This window comes from Bubalus kerabau, chromosome 2 (genome assembly GCF_029407905.1).
Source record: "Bubalus kerabau isolate K-KA32 ecotype Philippines breed swamp buffalo chromosome 2, PCC_UOA_SB_1v2, whole genome shotgun sequence".
Taxonomy (NCBI): domain Eukaryota; kingdom Metazoa; phylum Chordata; class Mammalia; order Artiodactyla; family Bovidae; genus Bubalus; species Bubalus kerabau.
In genome coordinates this window covers 41,500,078-41,526,735 of record NC_073625.1, presented here as the reverse complement: position 1 = coordinate 41,526,735, position 26,658 = coordinate 41,500,078, and the positions used below count along the sequence as shown (strand labels likewise).

Here is a 26,658-nt window from a genome sequence, read left to right as displayed (position 1 = left end):
GCATTATCTTAGAAGACAAAAGAGAGTGATTCATTTAAAACCCTAAAATGCAATGACATATTTTTAAAAGGCACTTCTATCCTACCATTTAAAACATTCCATAAGTATTCTCAGTGGAGAAATGAAATTCATCTTTCACAATGACAAGACTATATTGCTTAAAATAAGGGATGGGTGGTGGTGAGAGTGTCAAAGATTAAGGAAGGAAGGATGATTCGGAAGAATCCCTGCATACTATGCACACTGAAGAGTCAATTTCGAGGACTTTAAGTGTAAATAATGGCACAAAATCCACTTTCAGATTACATTTTCTTCCTTCATTCCTTATTATGTTTTGTAGCTCTACCTACCTCCACACTGTCTGTTAACGATGGAACAGACTCAGACAGTGGAACAAGTGTTCCATCTGATGTTTTTGTTTTTACATAGGATCTGAAAAATGCTATGAATGCCTTTCAGGAAGCTGACACACACTAGGACCTGATTTTTATGAAGGGGGCCAGCTGTCTTTGACTCAAAATATGGCTCTCTGAGCTAAATGTAATAATATGTGATATTATACTGACTGAGAGATTAGTCTACTGACTGAGAGATTAATCAATTATGTCCCAAAAAATCTGCCAAAACTTCTTATGGTCCAGCCCACAGGATATTATGTTCCATATTTTGGAGTTCAGCTGTTAGGCAAAAAAGAATTATCACATCATCTAAATGGGGATATAATAGCACAAGGTTTGGCCCATAATCACTACTGTGGTAATTTTTAATCAATAAAGATAAAGACCTGATGAGCATCCACTTTTACAAATAAACACAATAAATTACACTCTGGAAGTACTTTCACCTACAAACATGCTTACATTTTCTGACTTCAAACCATCCATAGAACCATATGATGAATGATAATTAGTAATCTTTAAGATTTTTTTACCCTAATAATTACATAAGAGAAGGTTACAATTTAGCAGCTAATACCAAATACAATACAACTCCACTTACACTCAAATCCCATTTAGTCACCAGATCTCAGACCATCTTCAAGTCTACTTTCTCAGTGCCTGCATTTGATTTCTCCCCAAGTTTAGTTACTCCATGAAGATGGCATTGCTTGTTGATTTAATATGCATCCACCTTAGAATTCTTTGTATAGTCCTCTATCCTAACTTCCCATCTTGTACTTGAGAGGCAGCAAATGAACAGTAAATGCTTTACTTCTGTAGGTTTATACTAATTAGCTATTTAAATAGAACCTGCTTATGATGGAGGTACAAGCTGCATATTGTCATCTCATAAGCATATTCTGTCTTTATTCTGTCATGATCTTAAATTGGATAAACTTATGATTGGAAAAAATAAGTTCAAAAATATAAAGGTAGAATTGATGCAAGTTTTAATTTGGATTGTGGAATTTTGGAGTATGCATTTTTCCATTGCCTGCTCCCCATTTTTGGTTACATCATAAAATGATTTTTAAAACCTTCAGGTAGTCTTAAATCAACACAATAAAATATGGCATTTGGAAGGTTATATTAAAAAAAGAAGCAGTTAAGAAATATGGCCTTGGAAAAGAAGAGTAAGAGATAAAATAACTTTAAGGAGGTAAAAGATGAGCGTTCATACTAAATTCCTGGAAACTGATATTCAGTTTTGTTCAGAAAAATCTATTTAAATTACTGATAGGAACTTACATAATTACCTCCATGTTGTACAAAAGTTATAAGCTCTATATCCAAGGTTATAATGAAGTTATTAATAATTCATATTGAGGTAACCTAGACCTGAAGGTCAGTAAAATGTAGACAGCAGAGATGCTGAGCAGGGATTTCCATCAGTCTTCCTGGTCCACTCAGCCCTTGCTGTCAGGGCAGAATTTAAAGGGAAGCCATCCCCTTGGACACCAGCTGTATAACTGGCTGTTCTTATCAAGGAGACACCATATTCCTGGCAAAGCCACCTGGAACTCATGAACTCATCCTTGTCATATGTTTAGATGACAGAATCCAACATAGTTTATTCCAAATCCATCTATTTGATCTCAACCCATAAGACAAGCTACCATCATTCTGACTTGATGGCAAAACCCTCATTTGGTCTTATCCCTCTCTAATCCATCCCCTACCAGTACGCAGAAAGACACTTCCCAAATTCAGTCACTTCCTGAAAGTTTTCCAGGTTCAATCTCTCCAAGAGCTCCCCTTGTCCTTTCCAGAGTAGGTTGGAAACCCTGGTATCACTTGCCCTGAAATCTGTGGTCAATGTCTCCCCCTCACCCTGATCCTGATCCAATACACAGTCACTTAACTCTTGAAGTTCTTCCTAAATCCTGGCTATGCCATGTGCCTCTGGGCCACATGGATAAAATAGGAAGACGTCAGATCAGAAACCAAAGGAAAGAGACATAGACTGACTCCCCAAATAAGTCACTTTTAACTCTGAAGTTATAATTCAGCTCATGCTACACTGATTTGACTTAAGCAAAGATGTAATTATTCATTTATCAAGTATTCAGACACTGAGTAAATAAAGAATGATCTAATTATCAATATTAAGTGAAAGTGTAAAAGTATGGAACAAAAATGTATACAGTTTGACTATAAAAATAATTTTAAAACATCTCATCTTAAGAAACTTAAAGCATATCAGATATGTCAGGTATAAGGAGATCCAAATAACTGATGTCCAGTCCCCCCAAAGGACCAGCCAGGACAGCCATCCAGCAATCCCACTTGACCTTCAGACAGACTGAATGCTGGTGGCCATTAGAGTCAGCATTATTAATCCTAAAAGGTTTATCATGAAACCATGACTATAGCAGACCATTATTTTAGAACATCAGGTAAAATTTGTGTGGCTTCTAAAATGCCCAGAGAAATCTTAGTCAACAAGTTACCTGCCTTTCTTCATAGAAGAATAAACAAACATCAAGAAATAAATTCTATTTTCTGTTGGCACAAGTTGCCACATGTTTGCAGTTTGCCCCACAAACGTGAGTGTCCGGCCTGCACAGTGAAGATACCTACGTTGTTTTAAACACCATTTGATTTGTTTTAGCCCACTTCAACACTGGGAGATTTCTCCTATGAATCTAGATTTCCAGAGTCTCTTGAACAATGGCCATGTCACATACAACGGCAAACTGGGAGCTGTCCAGTTCAGCACAGCCTCATAACTGCCTCCCTGCTCCACTGCTGTTTTCCCATTTATCATCAACCTGGCCCCAAAGTTCCTTATAAATGAGTTAAAGTCAATGAAGTGTTTCTCAAGAATAATTAAAGCTTTCTTTAGTTAAAATGCAAGACCTAAAAATAGATGGAAAATGCTGCTTGTTACAAAATTTGTAGAAAATAATTCCTTTTTTAATATGTAAATTGTGACTCTAGAATAGGTGACTTATTTACATATTCACATCAGCAGACCATTCCTCCAGACATTGAACTCCATGGCCCTGTCCTAAGTGTTACTAAGAACAAGGGTGTCTAGAATTTCTGCCAAGGAGCCTTTGAGTCGCGAAGCCACAAAGAAGAATAATTGTATATAAAATGTGTCTTCTATAGGACAGTTCTGCAGAATGGATTCTAGCAGAGGACTGAGTTATATTTTTGTTGGCTGCCCTCTTCAGCTTCCCAAGGAATCTGAGAGTTGTACGGCCTGTGAGGATTTGTAGCCCAATTACCCAACATGACGAGAATATCTCAGGAATGTCTGAAGTATCTTTTAATGATGGAATCTCTTTTATACCACACAAATGTCTAGAAAAGGTTCAGAGGACAGTAATCACTGTTAAGGTTTTTACATCTGTCACTTCTACTAGACATTTAACAAAGAAAATAATAACCAAATCCTTAGACAGTATCTATTATTTTTTTTTGATTTTCTGAATGTCTTGTCATTCAAGCTGATAATATTTTATGGTCTATATAACTGAAAATTGATGTGTGAGATAGGGGTGTTTAAAATTTTAAAAGTGTAAGTGGAGATGGTCACTAGTATAAATGGCAAGTATGGGACTTCAGGTAACAACCAAGTTTTGTCTCAGGAGTCAATGAGTTTTGCTACATAGAGTAAGCTTTCACTTGCCTCTCTTAGGAAGCATCTAGGTCTACAGTTTTGGAGCACCTGATCAGGCTAAAACCATGCATGTATATGGCAATAATATTAAGGTCACTTTGATGCATCGAAACATAGGTAGTTACCATAGAAGTGCAACCAAAGGGCAGGGAGCAGCATTAGAAATATATCAAACATCTTCTACCAGAACCTAGAATCTTTTTTTTTTTTTTCAATTATAACAGATCCAGCATTCATTGTTTTTTCAATTCTTATGTTCTGTTACTGCTATTATTTCATGTAGCTTAATTTACTCCTACTTCTATGTTATAGTTAACAGCTACTAACTTCTGTACAAAGTCTTGAAATATTATGTCCAAAATAAAGAATGGGATTGCCCTGCATAGGAAATACTGGAGTTACTGTTATAGTGACAGATGTTTCTGACTTAGGAAAGTGCATTTTGAGGTCCATAGTTAAGAGATGCACTAAAGAAGAACTTTCACGAAGTGTTATCTGCCCAAGAGCCTTTTTAGTTTTAGACTGACTCCAGCTCCTTATCATTCTGCCTCAACTTGATCTGACTTGTTTCCAACAATGATGATAGCTTTCTTACATGTGCCCTGTGTAATAACTTCAAGATAATTAAACTAAGAATACCTTATTCAAGGCACTTTAACAAAAAAATTGAGAGGGAAAAATGTAGATCTGTAATTTTCTAAACCAGTCTTAGGCAGCTGTGGCTGACCAGTTGGCCTAAAAATGGCTCATAACAAACCATGCACAGCTGGGATATGCCCACACACACCTCTTCCTTTTAAATTGCAGTGGAAGTAATTCAGTAGCAATTTTCCAAGTAAAATACAGATTTTAAAACTAATTTAGTCATTCTAGATTCTGTGTTTCTGTTGGAAGACATACAAATGTTTCCTATTAGAAACCATGCCATTGTTATGTTGAATAGAAAAACTGTTATTCTTTAATGTTTCCAAATTTTACAAGATAGTCTATATTTGGGTCTATCCAACTCTGAATTTTTAATTCCAATTTATATAGAAAGATTTTAGGATAACTGTTATAAAGCATTGTGCCTATTAGTTTTGTTAATTGTAACGTTCTTGAAGGCAGTTATTCAAATCTATGCTTTCCAAGAGCATACTTTATATTACACTTTATCATTATTGTTAAATTATGTTTTAAATTTATCTTCACTAGGACATTCTAGTCAATGAATAGATTTTTAACAATACAGATCTGAAAACTGTCACTAAAAACACTGGTAGCCAGTATAACCAAGTAAGATAATACAGTAATAAATAAATAAATAAATAAAAAGGAACAAAATTAGGAACATATTTGTTATAAAAAGTATAATATGAGTCCATGAAAGTAGAACACTTTTATAGGAAATTTCATTTTAGTATATTATAGAATTTTGGAATGCATAAAGCTTCATCCAAATGTCTTGGGTGGAGCATATGGCTTAACATACCATTTTTTTTTTTAATTTAACTGTAAACTCTGTAAAATTTAATGTCAGAGCTCTCTGAAACTTACTGAACATAGCTCAGTAATGTCTTTCAGAGACATATTGACTGACCTGGATGTTTCCTAAGAATTTTTTAAAAATGAGTTTGGTTATACCTACAATTTTACGCTAACTCTAGCAAAGGAAGACTTGAACAGAATAGGCAGAATAAGCATGGTTTTCCAAATCAAACCCAGAATGTATTATTCAAGGAACTAAGAGGCATCTTCTGGTAAGGTATTAGAAAAAAAAAAAAAGCTTATAAACAATTAAGCAACACTTAAAATGTATGGTTTTCAATACAAACCATAACAGCATGGCCCTGCTCAGTGGTCCATGAATGATTAGAGATGCGAACAGTTGCCTTTTATTTCACAACAATTTAGGTACCTGAAGGGATGGGGAATGAGTGAATGAAAACATGAATCACTTCATTAACCACAATTGTAATAACTTCTTTCTCATCACTTGTAAAATTCCACAATGCTAATTTAAAAGAAAAGAAACAAGAAGAAGATAAATGGTTATTCAGAAGAGATGTATGCCATGCCAGGAATCAGACAGCATGGTGGAAGAAATGGAGATAAAGGTGGTGTTTCTCTCAACGAATGTCTTTCTTTGGAAAGGAGAGAAAAATGATCTGTTCCAACTCACTATGAAAGTGAAAGTGCTCATTGCTCTGTCATGTCCCACTCTTTGTGGCCCTATGGACTGTGAACTGCCAGGCTCCTCTGTGCATGGAGTTCTCCAAGCAAGAATACTGGGGTGGGTAGGCATCCCCTCCTACAGGGGATCTGCCTGAACCAGGGATCAAACTTGGGTCTCCTTCATTGCAGGCCAATTATTTTACCATCTGAGCCACCAGGGAAGCCCTCCAGCTTACTGTATCTTCCACCTATAACTTAGACCCACAACTATAAAAACATGCCTTTACTCTTCAACTAAGTATCTGATTTCATCATTAAATTGAGCTTAAACACCTACAGAAAGAATGCTCTCAACAATTACTGTGAAATTATGTTCTTGTGTTTTCCTGATGAAAGATGAAGCTTCTTTTGGCCAGACAGAAATTTCACAATACAGTTTAGTTGGATTGATTATAATGCTAATGATATGTATAATCTACTCAGTACTTAGTCTAAAATATTGCTGGTCATAAAATTAAATTCCAAAAGGGGAAAAAAAGTGAGTCTTCATGAGCCAATTAACATTGGCCATCAATTCAGACTCTACAGAACTATGAATAAGAATTTTTTTTTTTAAACAGGTCAAACTACTTAATGACCTGACATTATTCTTTACTACCACCTGAGATTCCTAGAGTACCAGGACTTTCTTAACTTTGGGTCTCAATATCTTGACTGGTGTTTATACAGAACCTGTTCCAAAATATACTAAGACATGAATATTAGTTTGGAAAATGTGAATGTTTAGCTCATGCAAATATAAAATAGATATCCAAAAGTATGTTCATATCTAAGAAGCTCTCTATGTCTTAATTTACATGTCATGAATACATAAAGGTAGATACCTAAGGATTCTAGATGTTTTCACTAAGTGCACTAACTCTTTCAGATTTGTGGGGAAAATTATCATCCTTTCAAAACTAAACACAGTGACAGATCATCATGAGGTCTACGGATAAATCACAATGAAAACCTGACATGCAGCCTCTACATCCACTTCAGTAACTCAGTCATGTCCGACTCTTTGTGACTCCATGGACTGCAGCACACCAGGCTTCCCTGTCCATCACCAACTCCTGGAACCTACTCAACCTCATGTCTATCATGTTGGGGATGACATCTAACCATCTCATCCTTTTGCTCCTGCCTTCAATCTTTCCCAGATCAGGGTCTTTTTCAATGGATCAATTATTCACATCAGGTGGCCAAAGTTATTAGAGTTTCAGCTTCAGCAGCAGTCCTTTTGATGAATATTCAGGATTGATTTCCTTTAGGATTGACTGGTTGGATCTCCTTGCAGTCCAAGGGACTCAAGAGTCTTCTCCAACACCACCAGTTCAAAAGCATCAATTCTTCAGCACTCAGCTTTCTTTATAGTCCAACTCTCACATCCATACATGACAACTGGAAAAACCATGGACTTGACTAGATGGAACTTTGTTGACAAAGTAATGTGTCTGCTTTTTAATATGCTGTCTAGGTTGGTCATAACTTTCCTTCCAAGGAGTAAGTATCTTTTAATTTCATGGCTTCAATCACCATCTGCAGTGATTTTGGAGCCAAAAAACTAAATCTCTCACTGTTTCCTTTGTTTCCCCATCTATTTGCCATGAGGTGATAGGACCAGATGCCATGATCTTCGTTTTCTGAATGTTGAGTTTTAAGCCAACTTTTTCACCCTCCTCTTTCAACAGGAAAGAGGAACTCTTTAGTTCTTCACTTTCTGCCATAAGGGTGGTGTCATCTGCGTACTAAGGTTATTGATATTTCTCCCAGAAATCTTGATTCAAACTTGTGCTTCATCCAGCCTGGCATTTCACATGATGTCCTCTGCATGCATATAAGTTAAATAAGCAGGGTGACAATATATAGCCTTGATGTACTTCTTTACCGATTTGGAACCAGTCTGTTGTTTGTTCTATGTCCAGTTCTAACTGTTACTTCTTGACCTTCATACAGATTTCTCCAGAGGCAGGTCAGGTGGTCTGGTATTCCCATCTCTTGAAGAACTATCCACAGTTTGTTGTGATCTACACAGTCAAAGGCTTTGGCATAGTCAATAAAGCAAAAGTAGATGTTTTTCTGGAACTCTTGCTTTTTTGATAATCCAGCATATGGCAATTTGATCTCTGGTTCCTCAGCCTTTTCTAAATCCAGCTTGAACATCTGTAAGTTCAGAGTTCATATACTGTTGAAGCGTGGCTTGGAGAATTTTGTGCATTACTTTGATAGTGTGTGAGATGAGTGCAATTGTGCACTAGTTTCAGCATTCTTTGGTATTGCGTTTCTTTGGGATTAGAATTAAAACTGACTTTTTCCAGTCCTGTGGCCACTGATGAATTTTCCAGATTTGCTGGCATATTGATTGCAGCACTTTCACAGCATCATCTCTTAGGATTTGAAACAGGTCAACTGGAATTCCATCACCTCCACCAGCTTTGTTTGTAGTGATGCTTCCTAAGGCCCACTTGACTTTGCAAAGGCAAACCATTCAATATCACAATAACCCAAGTCTATGCCCTGACCAGTAATGCTGAAGAAGCTGAATTGAATGGTTCTATGAAGATCTACAAGACCTTCTAGAACTAATACCCCAAAAAGATGTCCTCTTCATGATAGGGGACTGGAATGCAAAAGTAGGAAGTCAAGAGATACCTGGAATAACAGGCAAATTTGTCCTTGGAGTACAAAATGAAGCAGGCCAAAGGCTAACAGAGTTTTGCCAAGAGAAAGCACTGGTCATAGCAAACACCCTATTCCAACAGCACAAGAGAAAACTCTACACATGGACATCACCAGATGGTCAATACTGAAATCAAATTAATTATATTCTTTGCAGCCAAAGATGGAGAAGCTCTATACAGTCAGCAAAAACAGTACTGGGAGTTGACTGTAGCTCAGATCATGAACTCATTATTGCCAAATTCAGACTTAAATTGAAGGAAGTAGGGAAATCCATTAGACCATTCAGGTATGACCTAAATCAAATCCCTTACAATTATACAGTAGAACTAACAAATAGATTCAAGGGATTAGATATGATAGACAGAGTGCCTGAAGAACTATGCACAGAATTTCATGACACTGTACAGAAGGCAGTGATCAAGACCAACCCAAGAAAAAGAAATGCAAAAAGGCAAAATGTTTATCTGAGGAGGCCTTACAAATAGCTGAGAAAGAAAGCTAAAGGCAAAGGAGAAAAGGAAAGATATTCCCAACTGTGTGCAGAGTTCCAAAGCATAGCAAGGAGAGATAAGAAAGCCTTCCTCAGTGATCGATGCAAAGAAATAGAAGAAAACAGTAGACAGGGAAAGACTAGAGATCTCTTCAAGAAAATTAGAGATACCAAGGGAACATTTCATGCAAAGATGGGCTCAATAAAGGAATGAAATGGTATGGACCTAACAGAAGCAGAAGATATTAAGAAGAGGTTGAAAGAATACACAGAAGAACTATACAAAGGAGATCCTCTTGACCCAGATAACCACGATGGTGTGATCACTCACCTAGAGCCAGACATCCTGGAACGTGAAGTTAAGTCTCTACATTAGGTATCTCAAATTAAAGCAGAACAAGAGTAACAAAAGAACAGTCTCATGCCCATTTGTCCAAAATTTAACTGGAGTGAAACTTCTCTATGATGGAATGATATACATAGTTTGAAAACACTGTTTCAATAACTCCTAGACATAAACTATCGTGACCTTTATAATACTAGTTAAGTGAAACTGTTTTAATATGAAGCACCATCAACACCAGAAAAAAAGATCCTCTCCAGAACAAAGTTTTTAAAGTAAATTTTTAATTTATTATAAGATATCATCTGGCCAGACTGCATTAACTATTCATCTCCATTCTTTCATTCAACAAGTATGTATAGACTGAACAAATATGACCAAGAACTGCAACATTTATTTCACCTCCTCCAAGGTTACTTATGCTTCTCCTAAGTGTGGAGCTAATGCCTCCTTTCATGGTTAAAAGGTAGTGATGATTTTCATCAATTTCATAGTAACTGGCATCCCTGTCCTTTCTGCTAGGCTGTAATTTTATGAAGCGGCAGTCTCAGATTGCAATGTTATACTCGAGGTAAGAAAAGGGAAAAGGAGTTTAGAAATAAACTTCCTGGTTTGCAAAACCATCTTCACTATCGATTAACTGCTTATGTGATTTTTGTCAGGTTGTTTAACGAGTTCTCCAAACATCATCTCCAGAGTAAGAATAGTATCTTCAGGGAGCATCAAGACACTGAGGAAAGAAGGTGCCATCTGCTGGCAAATGGACTCTGAGTGTGAAAGCTGCCTCTATCAGTAACCAGCTGTGTTACACTAGACATTCTGCTAATCTCTCTGAGCTCCACCTTTCCTTGATTAGAAAATAAAAATGAAAGTACCAAAATGCCAAGAGTTGTTCTGAAGATAGAACCCATGTTGACTGATGTATGCGGTTAAGAATAGTATCTCTGGAGGCTCCCTTTTTCCTTGTGTTTCATGCATCCTTCTCAACAGTTCTTGCTGACCCCCTTCATGTACCACTTCGATCCAAAGAAACTGATGTGTTTAGATGAAAGCTCAATGTCTAACTGCTTGCAGACCATTCCTCCATACTTCATTCTCCCCTTGTCACCAGGGTGGTCTATTTAAAAATATAAATCATAATTCACCACATCATGGAGCCTTTTCTGTCTATCTCTGCCATCAAACCCTCAGTCCAAGTTGCCATTATCTCTCAGATGGACAAATGCAATTATCCATTAAGTGACCTTTCAACACCGTCTTGTTCTCCTTTCACTGGTCCCCCACTATTTGATCAAGTCTCTCTTTCCACCTATCAGATTTCTTAGACTATGGACTGGGTACCTATGACCCTGGAGGTCTAGGTACGTCGCCACCACTGAACTCTTAAGCACATCTTTCTCTGCTCTCTAGCCCACCTTCTCAGTTCCAGACACCTTTGCAGTTTCTCCACAAAAGGATCAGCATTCCTCTTGACACCAGGTTTCACCTGGAGTCTCCTCCCTATTGTTTTTCTTTTTGCCTATTTTTACCCCTGCCCATCCTTCTGTCAGAATAGAAGGTACTATGCTGGGGAAAGTTCCTTGCTCATCCTGATGCTGAGCCTAAATGACCTCTTTCTGGTAAACACTCATAGCTTTCCCTTCAGAGTTCTGAAAATGCTTGGGAAGTGTGAATTTATTTATATTGCTTCCAATCAATGACTATCAAAAGAGCATGGGCCACATCTGACATTTATTTTTACAGGGAGGTGACAGGGAGGCTAGGTCCCATATACTCAGTTCTGAGCTTCAGATTTGCATATAGTAGGTAGGTGCTCAATATCTTTGAAGCAAAAAAGGGGGGAAAAGGCATAATTGTTTCAGCTATGCACTGCTGATTGTGACTGCAGTCATACAATTACAAGACACTTGCTCTTGGAAGGAAAGCTATGACTAACCTAGACAGTATATTAAAACGCAGAGATATCACATTGCCTATCAAGATCTGTATAGTCAAAGCAATGGTTGTTCCAGGAGTCATCTATAGATATGAGAGTTAGACAATCAAGAAGGCTGAGCACCAACGAATTGATGCTTTTGAACTGTGGTGTTGGAGAAGACTCTTGAGAGTCCCTTGGACTGCAAGGAGAGCAAACTGGTCCATTCTAAAGGAGATCAGTCCTGAATATTCATTGGAAGAACTGATGCTGAAGCTGAAACTCCAATACTTTGGCCACCTGATGCGAAGAGTTGACTCATTGGAAATGACCCTGACCCTGGAAAAGATTGAAGGCAAAAGGAGAAGGGGACAGCAGAGAATGAGATGGTTAAGAGAGCATCACTGACTCAAAGGACATGAATCTGCACAAACTCAGGGAGATAGCGAAGGGCAGGGAAACCTGGTGTGCCGCAGTCCATGGGATCGCAAAGAGTCGGACACGACTTAGTGACTGAAGAGCAACAAAACTACAATAGCTTTACGACTGAAAATCATTTCCCAAAATGTATCTAAGCTTTTTATAAATATATGTTAATATCTTTCTGGATACATCCCAATTCAAGTGACATTAGTTATTTGTAGAAATTTACTAAAATATTAACAACTGGAACAATCTAGCTTTATTTCATATTTTTATACATGTTTGGAGTCACACATTTGAGTGATGACTAAAGACTATTTTTTTCATAAATCAACAGAATTATTGTTTAGAGTTATGCACTCATAAATTCCCAAAACTCTTCACTAAGACTTTCAATGCAATGAATACAGTGTGAACCTCTCTCCCTGGTGACAGATATTTGAGGACAAATTTTTACCTTGCACTGCCTTGATTATCATGAACAGGTCAACAAAGATTACATGATAATCTGTATTTGTTTATATATAACATGCATAAACATGCTAATTATCTCTAAAGTTTGTTTTCTTCTGCACTAATTTTCCTGAATTTAGATTTTATTTTAAATAGATGGAAGTCAAATATACAAGGTAAGAAGGAGACTGTTCACATTTCAGACTGCTAAGCTCTTCAAACTACTTGACTTCATACTTGTCCTTTTGGGAGAGCCTATAATTATAATAATGATGTCACCAAATATTTTGCAGTCTCTATTTCAGAGTTACCTTCTAAGTTTGTGGCACATTTATTTAAATCTCCTTCAAGAAAAGGACCTTGTTATCTGAAGGTGGGTTTTAGTTTTGAGCAAAGATACATGATGTTCAAACTGAACTGAACATGATGCTCAGGGACCTATCTGAGCTCTTCACAATCTAGGGAGCCCTGCTCTGAACAATGCCAACAGCCACTCTCTGGCCACCTTGCCATTCACAGCCCATCCAAACTTCAACAGGGTGTGCCCTCAGGCAGGAACACAGATTCTTCTTCCTCAGATGTGGAAGTCTTACTTGTTATTCAACCCTTAAGGCAGACAACACCTCCCCTCTGAGGAGCTTCTCTGAACTTTAAGGTAGGACAATTACTCCTTCAGACAGCTCACACTGAACCCTACTGGGGCATTTCCACACATATCTTCAATTTTCTCTTTACCTGCACTTTAATACTGGGGTGGGTTTCCATTCCCTTCTCTAGGGGATCTTCCCAATCCAGGGATCGAACCCAGGTCTCCAGCATTGCAAGCAGATTCTTTTACTGTCCCATCTACCAGGCAAGCAGTGAAAGAAAACTCACTGAGAATAAAAAGATATCTTCTTCAGAGTTATATTCCCTGACTTGGCAAATCCATAGCTCATGGCTGCTGCTGCTAAGTCACTTCAGTCATGTCCGACTCTGTGCAACCCCATAGACGGCAGCCTACCAGGCTCCCCCGTCCCTGGGATTCTCCAGGCAAGAACACTGAAGTGGGTTGCCATTTCCTTCTCCAATGCATGAAAGAGAAAAGTGAAAGTGAATTCTCTCCATTGTGTCTGACTCTTAGCGACCGCATGGACTGCAGCCCACCAGGCTCCTCTGTCCATGGGATTTTCCAGGCAAGAGTACTGGAGTGGGGTGCCATTGCCTTCTCCGTAGCTCATGGCAGATCCTGAATAAATGTGTATTATTTGAGCAAACATATGGTAAATGTATCAAGTCACAAGAAATAAACCTAAGCTTGTTTGGTTCTGGAGAAAAGTTACGTGGACCAACTTACTGCAAATTTTAGATTTTTCAGGAATCACACATTTGATGAAACAAGGACTTGGCTTTCAAACTGACCATTTATCAATGCCCATAAAAAAGTATACTTCGAAAATGCTCATAATTCACAGATGTTTCTAGCATCTTTCCCCCAACTACATTCACTGTTTCTCATAAGCTGGAAAGAAAAAATGTTTTAAAGTAACTAAAAATATTCTCTGGTATAGATTACATCAACATAAACCCTTCCACAAATACTCAGGATGTTATTACATTTTACTTTGTTAAAAAAAATGGCATGAGAGAAAGCACATTTCACTAGATTGTCTTTAAATTATATTGTGAAAACTATTTTGTGGAAAAATATAAATCAATACATGTAATTATAATGATTACCTTCTAAAATAACATCTTCTCATGAATTACATTGCGATATATATTCAAATGTTTATTATGTACACAAGATAGACACCAAAATGAATTTGCAAATTTCCATTCAAATAGATTACAAAGAGCAGGGAGGATAAAATGTGTAGGCAGAACTCTTATTTACAAATTGCAGAAGAGCATAAGATAATTCAAGTAGAGGAAGAGCTCAGAAAGAAACATGAGGCTACTTTGAGCAATCAGGAAAACCTTCCTGAAGGTGACCATGTTCAAAGCTGTGTCTTAATGACATCCATGAAGGAAATTCTTCTGGAAAATGCCAATCTGAATTCCTGACTCATATCCAATATTGGCCTCTTCTTGTTCTGTGTTTGTGTCCAACTCTGGAGTCCGATTCTCAGTTTAAAAACTTCCCAAGTGTATAGAAGTGAAGTGAAGTCACTCAGTCACGTCCGACTCTTTGCGACCCCATGGACTGTAGTCTACAACACTCCTCCATCCATGGGATTATCCAGGCAAGAGTACTGGAGTGGGATGCCATTTCCTTCTCCAGAGGATCTTCTCAAGTGTATAAATGTGCCTAATCTGTACCATTCTAAAGGAGATCAGCCCTGGGTATTCTTTGGCAGGAATGATGCTAAAGCTGAAACTCCAGTACTTTGGCCACCTCATGCGAAGAGTTGACTCATTGGAAAAGACTCTGATCCTGGGAGGGATTGGGGGCAAGAGGAGAAGGGGATGACAGAGGATGAGATGGCTGGATGGCATCACTGACTCGATGGAAGTGAGTCTGAGTGAACTCCAGGAGTTGGTGATGGACAGGGAGGCCTGGCGTGCTGCAATTCACGGGGTCACATAGTCAGACACGACTGAGCGACTGAACTGAACTGAATTTGTACCAATCTGCCAACTATTTAAGTAAGTATAGAACACTAAGTGTTCAGCCCTATTATGTCTCCTATGTTTGCATTTGCCAAAGTGTATTTGATTTTCAGTTTCAGTTTCCTCAATTGTGTACTGCTGACCCCTTGGAAGTTGTGAATGAGCTTTTTTGCTTCTGTGTGTGAGTGTATAGAGAGTAAGGGGGTGCATGCGGAAACTAAGTAGTTTCTCAAAATGTTTCACTTATAAGGCTCTGACTAGGCACCAGGCACTGCTTTAGCCCTTACCGTAACCCTAAGTTACAGGTACTATGCCACACACTGTATAGGCGAGAAATGGGGCACAGGAAGTCATGGAAGCTCCCTGGCGAAACACAGCTTCTAAATGTCAAAGCCAAATCTCAGCCCCAGCCATCAGGTTCCCAGTTTGAGCTTTTCAGTACGTCTGATGTCTCACATAGGTGCCCCGTTTCTGCATCTCCATCTCCCACACACGCTAGCTCCTCCCCCTCCAGCATCTCCATCCCTACTGAAGGACAGGTCACATGTCTCCGAAGGCTAGTATCTTAGCTCTGTAGTTGCCCTGAATTTTTCAGCCCAAGTCAACCTCTTTCTCTTTGGTATTATCCTAACATTCAGTTTCTTCATGATGATGTTAACTGCATCCTACCTTAAAAAAGGTAGTGTCTTGTACATGTCATTTGTTTCAAACTGGATGGGAAACTCATTGACACAGATGTCTTTCTGTACCTTTTTTCCTTGCCATCATATTGGGTATCTCCGCAGAGTCACTGCAAATCACCATGCTCACTTTGAGGTGTCAAGGAGAACAATCACTGTCCATCTCAGTCCTTACTGGGTCCCAGGTGGTGTTCAGCCTCTAAGTCGTGTATGATTCTGTGTGACTCCATGGTCTGTAGCATGCTAGGCTCCTCTGTCCTTCACTATTTCCTAAAGTTTGCTCAAATTAATGTCCATTGATTTACTGATACTTGGTACATAATAGACACTTGATATACGCTGGGTAAATAAATCCATGAATTAAGGAATGAATGTGAAATCATGTTTAAACCATAAAGTATAATATTTAAATAAATAATTTAAAAATGAAAGGTAGAAGAAAGTTTTACTCAAGCATAGTAAATGAATGCTAGATTCTGCTTGAGTTTACTCCCTGATAGAACTAGTCTGGCAATAAAAATCATTTTAAAAAATAGTTTTACATTAGAATTATGAACACTCAGGCACTTCATGGTCCAAAGTAGAAATGATGCTCAATTATGGATGTGTCTGCTGGTGAAAGTAAAGCCTGATGGTACAACGAACAGTATTGCATAGGAACCTGGAATGTTAGGTCCATGAATTAAGGTAAATTGTATGTGGTCAAGCAAGAGATGGTAAGAATAAACACTTACATCTTAGGAATCAGTGAACTAAAATGGATGGGAATGGGTGAATTTAATTCAGATGACATCATATCTAGTACTGTGGGCAAGAATCCCATAGAAGAAATGGAGTAGCCCTCATAATCAACAAAAGAGTCCAAAATGCAGTGCTTGGGTGCAACCTCAAAAATGACAGAATGATCTCAGTTCATTTCCAAAGCAGGCCATTCAGCATCACAGTAGTTCAACTGTATGTCTCTACCACTGATGCTGAAGCTAATCAGTTCTATGAAGACCTAGAAGACCTCCTATAACTAACACCAAAAAAAAAAAAAAAATGTTCTATTCGTCACTGGGTACAGGAATGCAAAAGTAGGAAGTCAAGAACACCTGGAATAACAGACAAGTTTGGCCTTGGAGAACAAAATGAAGCAGGGCAAAGGCTAACTGAATTCTGCCAAGAGAATATACTGATCATAGCAAATACCCTTTCCAACAACACAGTGATGACTTTATACATGGACATCACCAAATGGTCAATACTGAAAATCAAATTAATTATGTTGTAGCCCAAGTTGGAGAAGCTATACACAGTCAAAAAAGAAAACAAGTCTTTGAGCTGACTGTGGCCTAGAGCATCAGTTTCTCATACCAAAATCCAGGCTTAAACTAAAGAGAGCAGGGAAACCCACTAGGCCAGCCAGGTATGACTTAAATCCCCTATGAATATGCAGTGGAGGTGACAAACAGATTCAAGGGATTAGATCTAATAAACAGTGTCCCTGAAGAACTACAGGTTCTACATGATATTGTACAGGAGACAGCTAACAAGACCATCCCAAAGAAAAGGAAAAGCAAGAAGGCAAAGTGGTTATCTGAGGAGGTTTTCCAAACAGCTGAAGAAAGAAGATAAGCGAAAAGCAAGGGAACAAGGGAAACATACATCCAACTAAATGCAGAGTTCCAAAGAATGAAGAGGAGAGACAAGAAGGCCTTCTTCAAAGAACAGTGCATAAAAATAGAGGAAAACAGAAGGTGAAAGACTAGAGATTTCTTCAGGAAAACTGGAAATATCAAGGGAAAATTTCACCCAAAGATGGGCACAATAAAGGACAGAAACGGTAGAGATCTAGAAAACACTGAAGAGATCAAGAAGAGATGGAAAGAATACACGGAAGAACTGTATAAAAAGATCTTAATGAACCAAATAACTATGATGATATGGTCAAGTCACCCAGAGCCAGACATTTTGGAGTGTGAAGTCAAGTGGGCCTTAGGAAGCACTGCTGTTAATAAAGCTAGTGGATGTGATGGAATTCCACCAGAGCTATTCAAAAGCCTAAAAAATGATGTTATGAAAGTGTTCCACTCAGTATGTCAGCAAATCTGGAAGACCCAGCAGTGGCCAGAAGACTGAAAAAGTCAATATTCATCCCAATTCCCATGAATGATAGCAGTAAACAATGTTTTAACCATTGGACAATCACACTCATTTCCCATGCTAGTAAGGTCATGTTTAAAATCTTGCATGCTAGGCTTCAACATTACGTGAACCAAGAACTTCCAAAAATCCAAGCTAGGTTGAGAAAAGGCAGAGGAACCAGAGATCAAATTGCAAACATTCTCTGGATCATAGAGAAAGCAAAGGAATTCTAGAAAAACATCTACCTCTGTTCCATCAATTACACTAAAGCCTTTGACTGTGTGCATCATAAGAAACTGTGGAAAGCTCTTAAAGAGATGGGGATACTAGAGCATCTTATATTTCTCCTAAAAGAAACCAGTATGAAGGTCAAGATACAACAGTTAGAACCCTATATGGAATAACTGATTGGTTCAGGATTGGGAAATGAGTATGACAGTGTTGTCTGCTGTCATCCCATTTAACCTATACGCTGAGCACATCATGAAAAATGCCAAGCTGGGTGAGTTACAAGCTGGAATCAAGATAGGCAGGAGAAACATCAACAACATCAAATATGTGGATGATACCACTCCAATGGCAAAAAGAAAAGAGGAACTAAAGAGCCTCTTGATGAGGGTGAATGAGAGAGTGAAAGAGCTGGCTTAAAACTCAAAAGTAAAAAACCTAAGATCACGTCATCCAGCCCCATTACTGCATGACAAATAGAAGGGGAAAAGATGGAAGTAGTGACAGATGTCCTGTTCTTGGGTTCTAAAATCACTGCGGATGGTGACTGCAGCCATGAAATCAGAAGACAACTGCTTCTTGGCAGGAAAGCTATGACAGACCTAGACAGTGTGCTGAAAAGCAGAGACATTACTCTGCTGACACATGTCTGTGTGGTCGAGGCTATGGTCTTCCCAGTGACCACATATAGTTATGAAAGTGGGACTGTGAAGAAGGCAAAGTGCCAAAGAATTGATGATGAAAACTGTGGTGCTGGAGAAGATTTCTGAGAGTCCCTTGGACAGCAGGGAGATCAAAGCAGTCAACCTTCAGGGAAATCAACCCTGAATACTCATTGGAAGGACTGAAGCTGAAGCTCCAGTATTTTGGTCATCTGATACAAACAGCCAACTCATTGGAAAAGTCCTTGATGCTGGGAAAGATTGAGGGCAGAGGGAGAAGAGGGCATCAGAGGATGAGATGGCTGGATGGACATGAACTTGGGCAAACTTCAGGAGATGATGAGGACAAGCAGTCCTGGCATGCTGCAGACCACAGGGTCACAAAGAGCTGGACATGACTGGACACCTGAACAACAACAGGAAGGCACTTCAGACAGAGGGCAGTGATAAATTACTTTGAATTTGATATATACTCATTTAATTGAACTTCATTATCTCTCAATATATGTTATTTACTTATGTTTATGACATGACAAGCTTCTATCCTTTTTAACTTCACGGATCTTATCAGAAGTTGTTTTCTATTTTTTAAACTGGATTTTTAAAAAACATGATACTATCTTTATGTAAAAATGTGTGAGGCATATGAATTTATTTAATACATAAGATATATTCATTTGAGCAAGTTTTGGGGAGGGAGGTGGGAGGGGGTTCAGGATGGGGAACACGTGTACACCCGTGGCGGATGCATGTTGATGTATGGCAAAACCAATACTATATTGTAAAGTAAAAATAATAATAATAATAATAATAAAAATTAAATACAAAAAATAAAAACTCAATATTTCATTAAGACATATTTTAGGAGTGAGCATATTTAGGAACTAACTCCCTAGTTTTACAAGGAATTCAGTAGGAAAGGGGATTCAGTTTATTCAGCCTATGTTCTTAGTTGGGGCCAGGTAATCAGTTCAGCTACAGCTGCCTCTGGAGAATTCCTGGGGCTCCTGTGAGAATAAGACCCTTTTGGTGGCCAGGGATCCTGCAAAAGAAATTGCCATGGTTAGGCTCAGAGCAAATGAGCTGGAAGCCTGGGACACATAAAACCTGGCCCATGTCTAAGGCATCTCCTGACTCCTTCCAACCTGCTCTGAATCGCCCCCTACCCCGTCACCCACCCCTCAGTCACATGGGGCAGTAGCTGAAAGACAGAAACCTGAGCAGACCTGGGAGGACGGCTGAGGAGAAGCGTCATGATCTCAGCGCCAGGACGCCGCCTTCGGGCCAGGCCGTGGCAGTGGAGCAGCACACATGGCTCAGAGGCAGCGACACGAGTGCTCAGACTTGCGAGTCCTTCACCAAGTCACTGCAAGAATCACACGAGCAGTAATCCCTGCATGGCTGTCCGGAGAATGGACAGAGGTGACATTTGTACCATACCTGGTTCCCTACTAACTACCGAGAAATGCCATGGGTAGTAGGAGAGAGCTGACTTAAAATCCATGTTCTCTGCCTAGAATTGAACAGCTTGTATCAAACCAAGACACCTGCTAAGCCCCAGCTTAGAAAAGCTGGATGAACTATGTAGAAGGATCATTGTTTTGAAGGCCTGAGAGGATTATCACAGCAGTGACAACCTGAGGAGCCAAAATGGAGAGAAAGAGAGCACAGAGAGAGGGGAGGCCAGCCCACTGCCCCGTCCCCATGGACATTTGCTGGTTAGTCAACATCTGCTGAGAAGCTGTGCAGACTTCTCTTAAGTCTCACAGGAGTGAGGAAAACAAGGGCACTTAGGGTTCATGAAGGAGGAAAGGTTCCAATAAAACACCCAGGCTTTCTGTTGGGAATTCATGAAGGGCTATACCCTAGCAAGGATGCATCACAGAATAAGACCAGAATACAAAAAATTTTTATCAGCCCCAATTTAGACTAGATAAAGGTGACCTGCCACAGTCAAACTGCCTGCCAGAAGACAAAGTAATCCTCTTTGGAGAAATCTAACCTTCACCAGGACCTCGAATTATCTCAAAAGTGCTTCCTACAGAAGGTCCTAAAGTCAAAAATATTTATGTCCAGACTACCAGGGGAAAACACAAAATGATCAAAGAGAAGAAAAGATGAATTAGAAAGAGACCCACAGTTAAGCCTGGCTATTGAAGTTATCAAAAGTTGATTTTAAAATAACTGTGCTTAATGTGTTCAAGACAGTGGAAGATATAAAGAATATTAGGAAATAACCGGCATCTATTAAAAAGTCAAATTCAATTCTACAACTGAAAAAGGCAATAACTGAAGTTAAAAATTAAGTTAATAGCAAATGAGGCAAAGTTGAAGACAGGATTAGGTAAATTGAAGAGGAGTACAAAATATTTGAAATAGATAATAAAATAATCATAAATGAATAACAATTGTCCAAAAAAGGTGAGGGTATAGAACAAGACATTAAAGAACACTTTTCCATAAGGAGAAAAGAAAAAAATGAAGATAAAGCAATATTTGAAGGTGTAATAGCAGATAATCTTCTACAATTTATTAAAGACATCAAGCAACAGAGTGAAAAGGTAAAATAAATACAGAGAAAGTCAAATTCCAAAGGAAGATCTTAAAATCAATCCTAGGGAGAAGAAGGTCAAAGGAGCAACAATAAAACTAACAAAATTTCTCCACAGAAAAATTGAAGGTGGAAGAAATTGCATTAAGGGACTGTAATCCAATGACTGTCGACATAGTCATCTTTGGAAAATATCTTTGAAACAATGAAGACATTTTCAGATTAAAAAAAAAAAGAAAGAAAGAAAGAAAATACCTATGGGTCTTAGGGAAGAAGAAAAATGTTACCAGGACTTCCCTGGTGGCTCAGTGGTAAACAGTCTGGCTGCTAATTCAGGAGACGCAGGTTCAATCCCTGATGTGGGAAGATCCCGCATGTCATGGAGCAGTTAAGCTCCTTTGCCACAACCATTGAGCCAGGGCTCTGAGAGAACCCATGGGTCACAGCTGCTGAAGCTGAGCACCCTGGAGCCTGTGTGCCCCAAGAGACGCCACCACAGCGAGAAGGCCTATACCACAAGGAAGTGCAGACCCCCTTCTCTGCAACCAGAGAAAGCCCATGAGAAGCAACGAAGACCCCGCACAGACAAAAACCAATTCATCTTTTTATAAAAAAAAGAAAGAAGACTGTTCCCAGGTGGAAGTATGAATATGAAGTTGACCAGGGAATATACATGAATACTGACGATATAATGACAAACAGACTTCCCTGGTGGCTCAGCTGGTAAAGAATCCGCCTGCAATGTGGGAGACCTGGGTTCAATCCCTGGGTTGGGAAGATTCCCTGCAGAAGGGAAAGGCTACCCACTCCAGTATTCCGGCCTGGAGAATTCCATGGACTGTATATAGTCCATGGGGTCGCAAAGAGTCAGACACGACTGAGCGACTTTAATCATTTTATGGATTTAAATACATGGAAAAAAGTAAACAAAAATCAATTCAGCAAACTTAGTGAATGTTGGTATCACTGCTTTTTAGTCATTTCTTGTATATAGACTTCTTTTATAAGGTTTTAACATGTGAAATGTTCACACTGCAATGACCTTAATCTCAAAACTACTTCTCCTATCTCTACATTCTTTTATGAAAACATGCAAGTCTTGAAAACTGTAATTGTAGTAAGACATGTTTCTCAAATAAGCTTTAGTCTTTAATGGTGCTCAAATAAAAATGAGTCTATGCTTATAAAAAGTTGTAAGATGTCTAACCTATCAAGTCATGTCCTACTATTTTTACATTTGTTGCCCTTCTTAAACCATATCCTCAATCATGAGTGTGAAAGTTACTATTTGAGTGATCAAAATCACACTGAACTTCTTTATGGAAAAGGATGCTAAGTTGACAATTCTCCAGGAGTATTTTTAGAGTGATATTCTTCTTGGTATTTCATTTTGCAATTTCCTCTAGGACTTGATTCTTCTTGGTATCTCATTTTGCAATTTCCTCTAGGACTTGGATGAAAACTATTCTCTTCTGGTGATTTATATCATGAAAACACATTACTGAAATGCCTTTTAAAAATTTACCAGTATTCATATTAGACAGACTAACCCAAATTCCCTAGGGCAAAGCGCCTGAGAATGAGACACTGAGGGATTTGCTTTTCCCGTTGCAACCTATATGCTTCTCCTGACTACACTGCATCACAGCTGTTTCAATGTGGGTCTGCCTGGCTACTACAGAACAATGGCAATGTTTTCAACTTTGTGAATTCAGTACCTGGCACAGGATTTGAGGGAACAGATTAATGTTTTCTACTTAATGACTAAATATGTGAGGATTCACACATATGAATGTGCACTGTGTAAGAGGTCTTTATACAAGAATGAGAAGTAATGCTACAGATGTATAAGTTTTTTGAATTACTCATTAATCTTTAAAACACTTTTAACCTCACAAAACCCCACTTTGAATTTTGCTTTATAGAGTCACTATCCTGTGAAGACCAATGGATGAAGTGCCCTCTCCTCTTTCAATTTTCCTTCCCACAAGTGGAGAACCAGCAAACCTGAATCTTTCAAGATTAATACCTTTTGTTAAAAAAAAAAAAAGAGTTCTCAGTCTGTCTTTTGTGTTCCTCTCAAATCAGTACTCAAGACTGAGGCACAGTTTGAAGCTAGCTTAATATGCTTTTGCTCACTCTCCCTGGCAAAATAAAAGGATATGGATAATTCTGAAAGTGTCCGTTTCTCAAAGGGTTAGCAAGTTCTTAAGAGAGATACAATGTATATGCAAATATTCCTTATTGCAAGAGGCTCAAGTCCTAAAATAAAAGGTCCCTTTGATAAAGACTCTTCCCTAGACACATGAAAGAAGAAATAAGCTTTACCCACGAGGAATCACACCCAGACGGACTTGCCAGCATTATCTCATTTACTGACAAGGACGGTGCCGTATGAACCCCTGCTTCCCTGAGCACTGCATGGAAGGTTGTGTTCATCGCTGTCTCTCTTTAAAGAGTAAAAGACTTTATGTGCTGAATAGATGCTAATAGAAGCCATTTTCACATTATGAACTTGGATGTTGTTGCCTTTTCACTCCCTTAAAGATACAAAAGCAGCTTATGTCCTGTACTGAAATGTAATAACTGTCATCCCTTTGGAAATGGAGGGCAAAGATCCTTAAAACTCACCTCAGTGATAGTGAAAGATTGAATCTAAATTGACCCATTATTCCCCATAATTTAATAGAGCAGACATACCCAATAACCACTTACTAGAGGCACCTCTGAAACACAAGTGCTCCATCGGTTAAAAACACTACCAAACAAAAAAGTTAAAGCATATCTAATGAATGTTTAAAATTCAAGTGCCTCTGACTTTCCTCTATCTAGAGTAAGTGATGACTTTACACTGAACTTCTCTTAAATGACTCCTGAAAGGATGTGATATACTTCTTAATTGTACATCAAAGTACCTGGAGATGAAATATACTGCCTATATTGATAATTAATAAATGGCCATTAGAAGGGGGAGAATAATTTTTAGGGCTCCACTAAATGCTAATACTACCATCAAAAAAAAAAAAAAAAGAAGAAGAAGCACTTGTCAGACCACCATTTTGGATGAAACGCAGAGGGAATGCATTGGCTAACTCTTTTGTTAGAGAAAAGGATGCACTTCTGATGTTTGTTTCTTTCTGCAGGAGGTTGTTTTATTTCCACTGAGGCCAGGACTGTGGAGACAGATGAAAACGACCTCACAAAATTACCCCTGCCCTTAAAAACAGACACACATACACACACACACCTATGTAGGATGAAAATACATCATACAATATTATGGTAAAAACAGAGAAACAGAAAACACTGTCCTTCTACCATCATTAATTTATAATCCTCCCCAGTTTTATTGAGAAATGACTGACATGCATCGCTGTACATGTTTAAGGCATACAGCATAATGATGCAACTTACATACATCATGAGATAATGACCACAGTGGGTTCCCCTAACATTCATCGTCTCATACAGGTACAATAAAAAGGAAAGTATTTCCTCCTAGTGACAAGAACTCTCAGGGTTTGCTGTTAACAACTTTCCCATATGTCATACAACAGCATTAGTTAGAATCATGCTGTGCACACATCTCTGGTTGCGTACATCTTATTTGTCTTTTAACCGGATGTTTGTACCTTTTGACCACCTTCTTCCAATTTCCCCCAATACACCCTCAGCCTCTGCTAACTACTGTCTGACTTTTCTTTCCTATGAGTTTGCTTTTGTCTTGTTTTCAGATTCCAAATATAAGACCATACAGTGATGACTTTTCTCCATCTGACTTATTTCACTTAGCACAGTGCATTCAATGTCCACTCATGTTGTTGAAAATGGATTTCCTCATTTTTATGGCTGAATAATGTTTCATTTTATATGTTTATAGATACCAAAGGTTTCTTTATCCATTCATCTATCAGTGGACATGTGTTATTTACATGCCTTGGCTGTTGTAAATAATGCTACTATGAACATGGGGATGCAGATTGCATTTGACAAAATCCAACCTCCCTACATGATAAAAACTTTTAACAACTAGGCACAGAAGAAACATATCTGAACACACTAAGGGCCATGTATGCCAAGGCCACAGCTAATATCATCATCGCTGTTCAATCATGTCTGACTCTTTGTGACCCCATGGACTACAGCATGCCAGGCTTCCCTGTCCTTCACCAGCTAATATCATAGTCAATGAGAAAAGACTGAAAAGATTTTCCTCTAAGATTAGGGGTAACACAAGGCTGATGAAACCAGTCAATCTTAAGGGAAATCAACCCTGAATATTCATCAGAAGGACTGATGCTGAAGTTGAAACTCCAATATTTTGGTCATCTAAAGTGAACAGCTGATTCATTGGAAAAGTCCATGATGCTGGGAAAGATAGAGGGCATAAAGACAAGAGGGCATCAGAGGATGAGATGGCTGAATGGTATCACCAACACAATGGACATGAACTTGGGCAAATTTGGGGAACTGATGAGGGACAGAGAGGCCTGGCATGCGACAGTCCATGGGGTTGCAAAGAGTCGGACATGCCTGGGTGACTGAACAACAGCAACAAGGGTGTCTACTCTCACCACTCATATTCAACCTCATACTAGAAGTCTTCCGCAGAGAAGTCAGGCAAGATGATAAAATAAAAGCATCAAAATTGAAAAGGAAGAAGTACAATTGTCTCTATTTACAGATGACATGATTTTACATGTAGAAAGCCCTAAACACTCAACCAAAAATCATATCTAAACAGTAAATTCATTCAAGTTGCAGGATATAAAATTAACATACAAAAATCAGTAGTGCTTCTACATATTAACAATAAACTTCAGGAAAAACATAAATTTACCTATTTATAAGAGCATCAAAAACAACAATGTGCTTACCAACAAATTTAACTAAGAAGGTAAAAGGTCTCTCCTCTGAAAACTACCAGAGTAGTTTAATGAAAGACATCAGAGAAGACACAAATAAATGGAAAGATATTCCATGTTTATATATTGGAAGAATACTGTTAAGATGTCAATACTAAAAATTCATCTATAAATTCAGTGTAATCCATGTCAAGATTTCAATGGCATTTTTCTTTCCAGAAGAAGAAACAACTCGTAAAATTTATATGTTGACATTTTACAGACAAACTGGAATTTGCCATTGTTCTCAAAAAGGAAGAAAAGACAGAGCCAAGAGGAAAATGTTACAGACTTATTGTGAAAATCTGAGAGAAAGAAATTTTCCTATTATTAGAAAATGAATA

At 38.4% G+C, this 26,658-nt stretch overlaps 1 protein-coding gene and 1 long non-coding RNA gene across 2 annotated transcripts in view; both read right to left on the bottom strand.

Annotated features, from left to right (window-relative positions):
- CSMD1 (CUB and Sushi multiple domains 1) overlaps positions 1 to 26,658 on the bottom strand; it is a 1,679,419-nt gene that overhangs the window by 1,592,965 nt on the left and 59,796 nt on the right. The window lies entirely within an intron of this gene.
- The window catches only part of LOC129643259 (uncharacterized), a 45,699-nt gene continuing 38,521 nt past the window's right edge, over positions 19,481 to 26,658 (bottom strand). Inside the window, exons 2-3 of the long non-coding RNA XR_008710199.1 lie at positions 20,086 to 20,225; positions 19,481 to 19,901 (exon numbers count right to left, since the gene is read on the bottom strand). This is a non-coding gene — a long non-coding RNA (uncharacterized LOC129643259). The remainder of the gene's footprint in view (positions 19,902 to 20,085; positions 20,226 to 26,658) is intronic.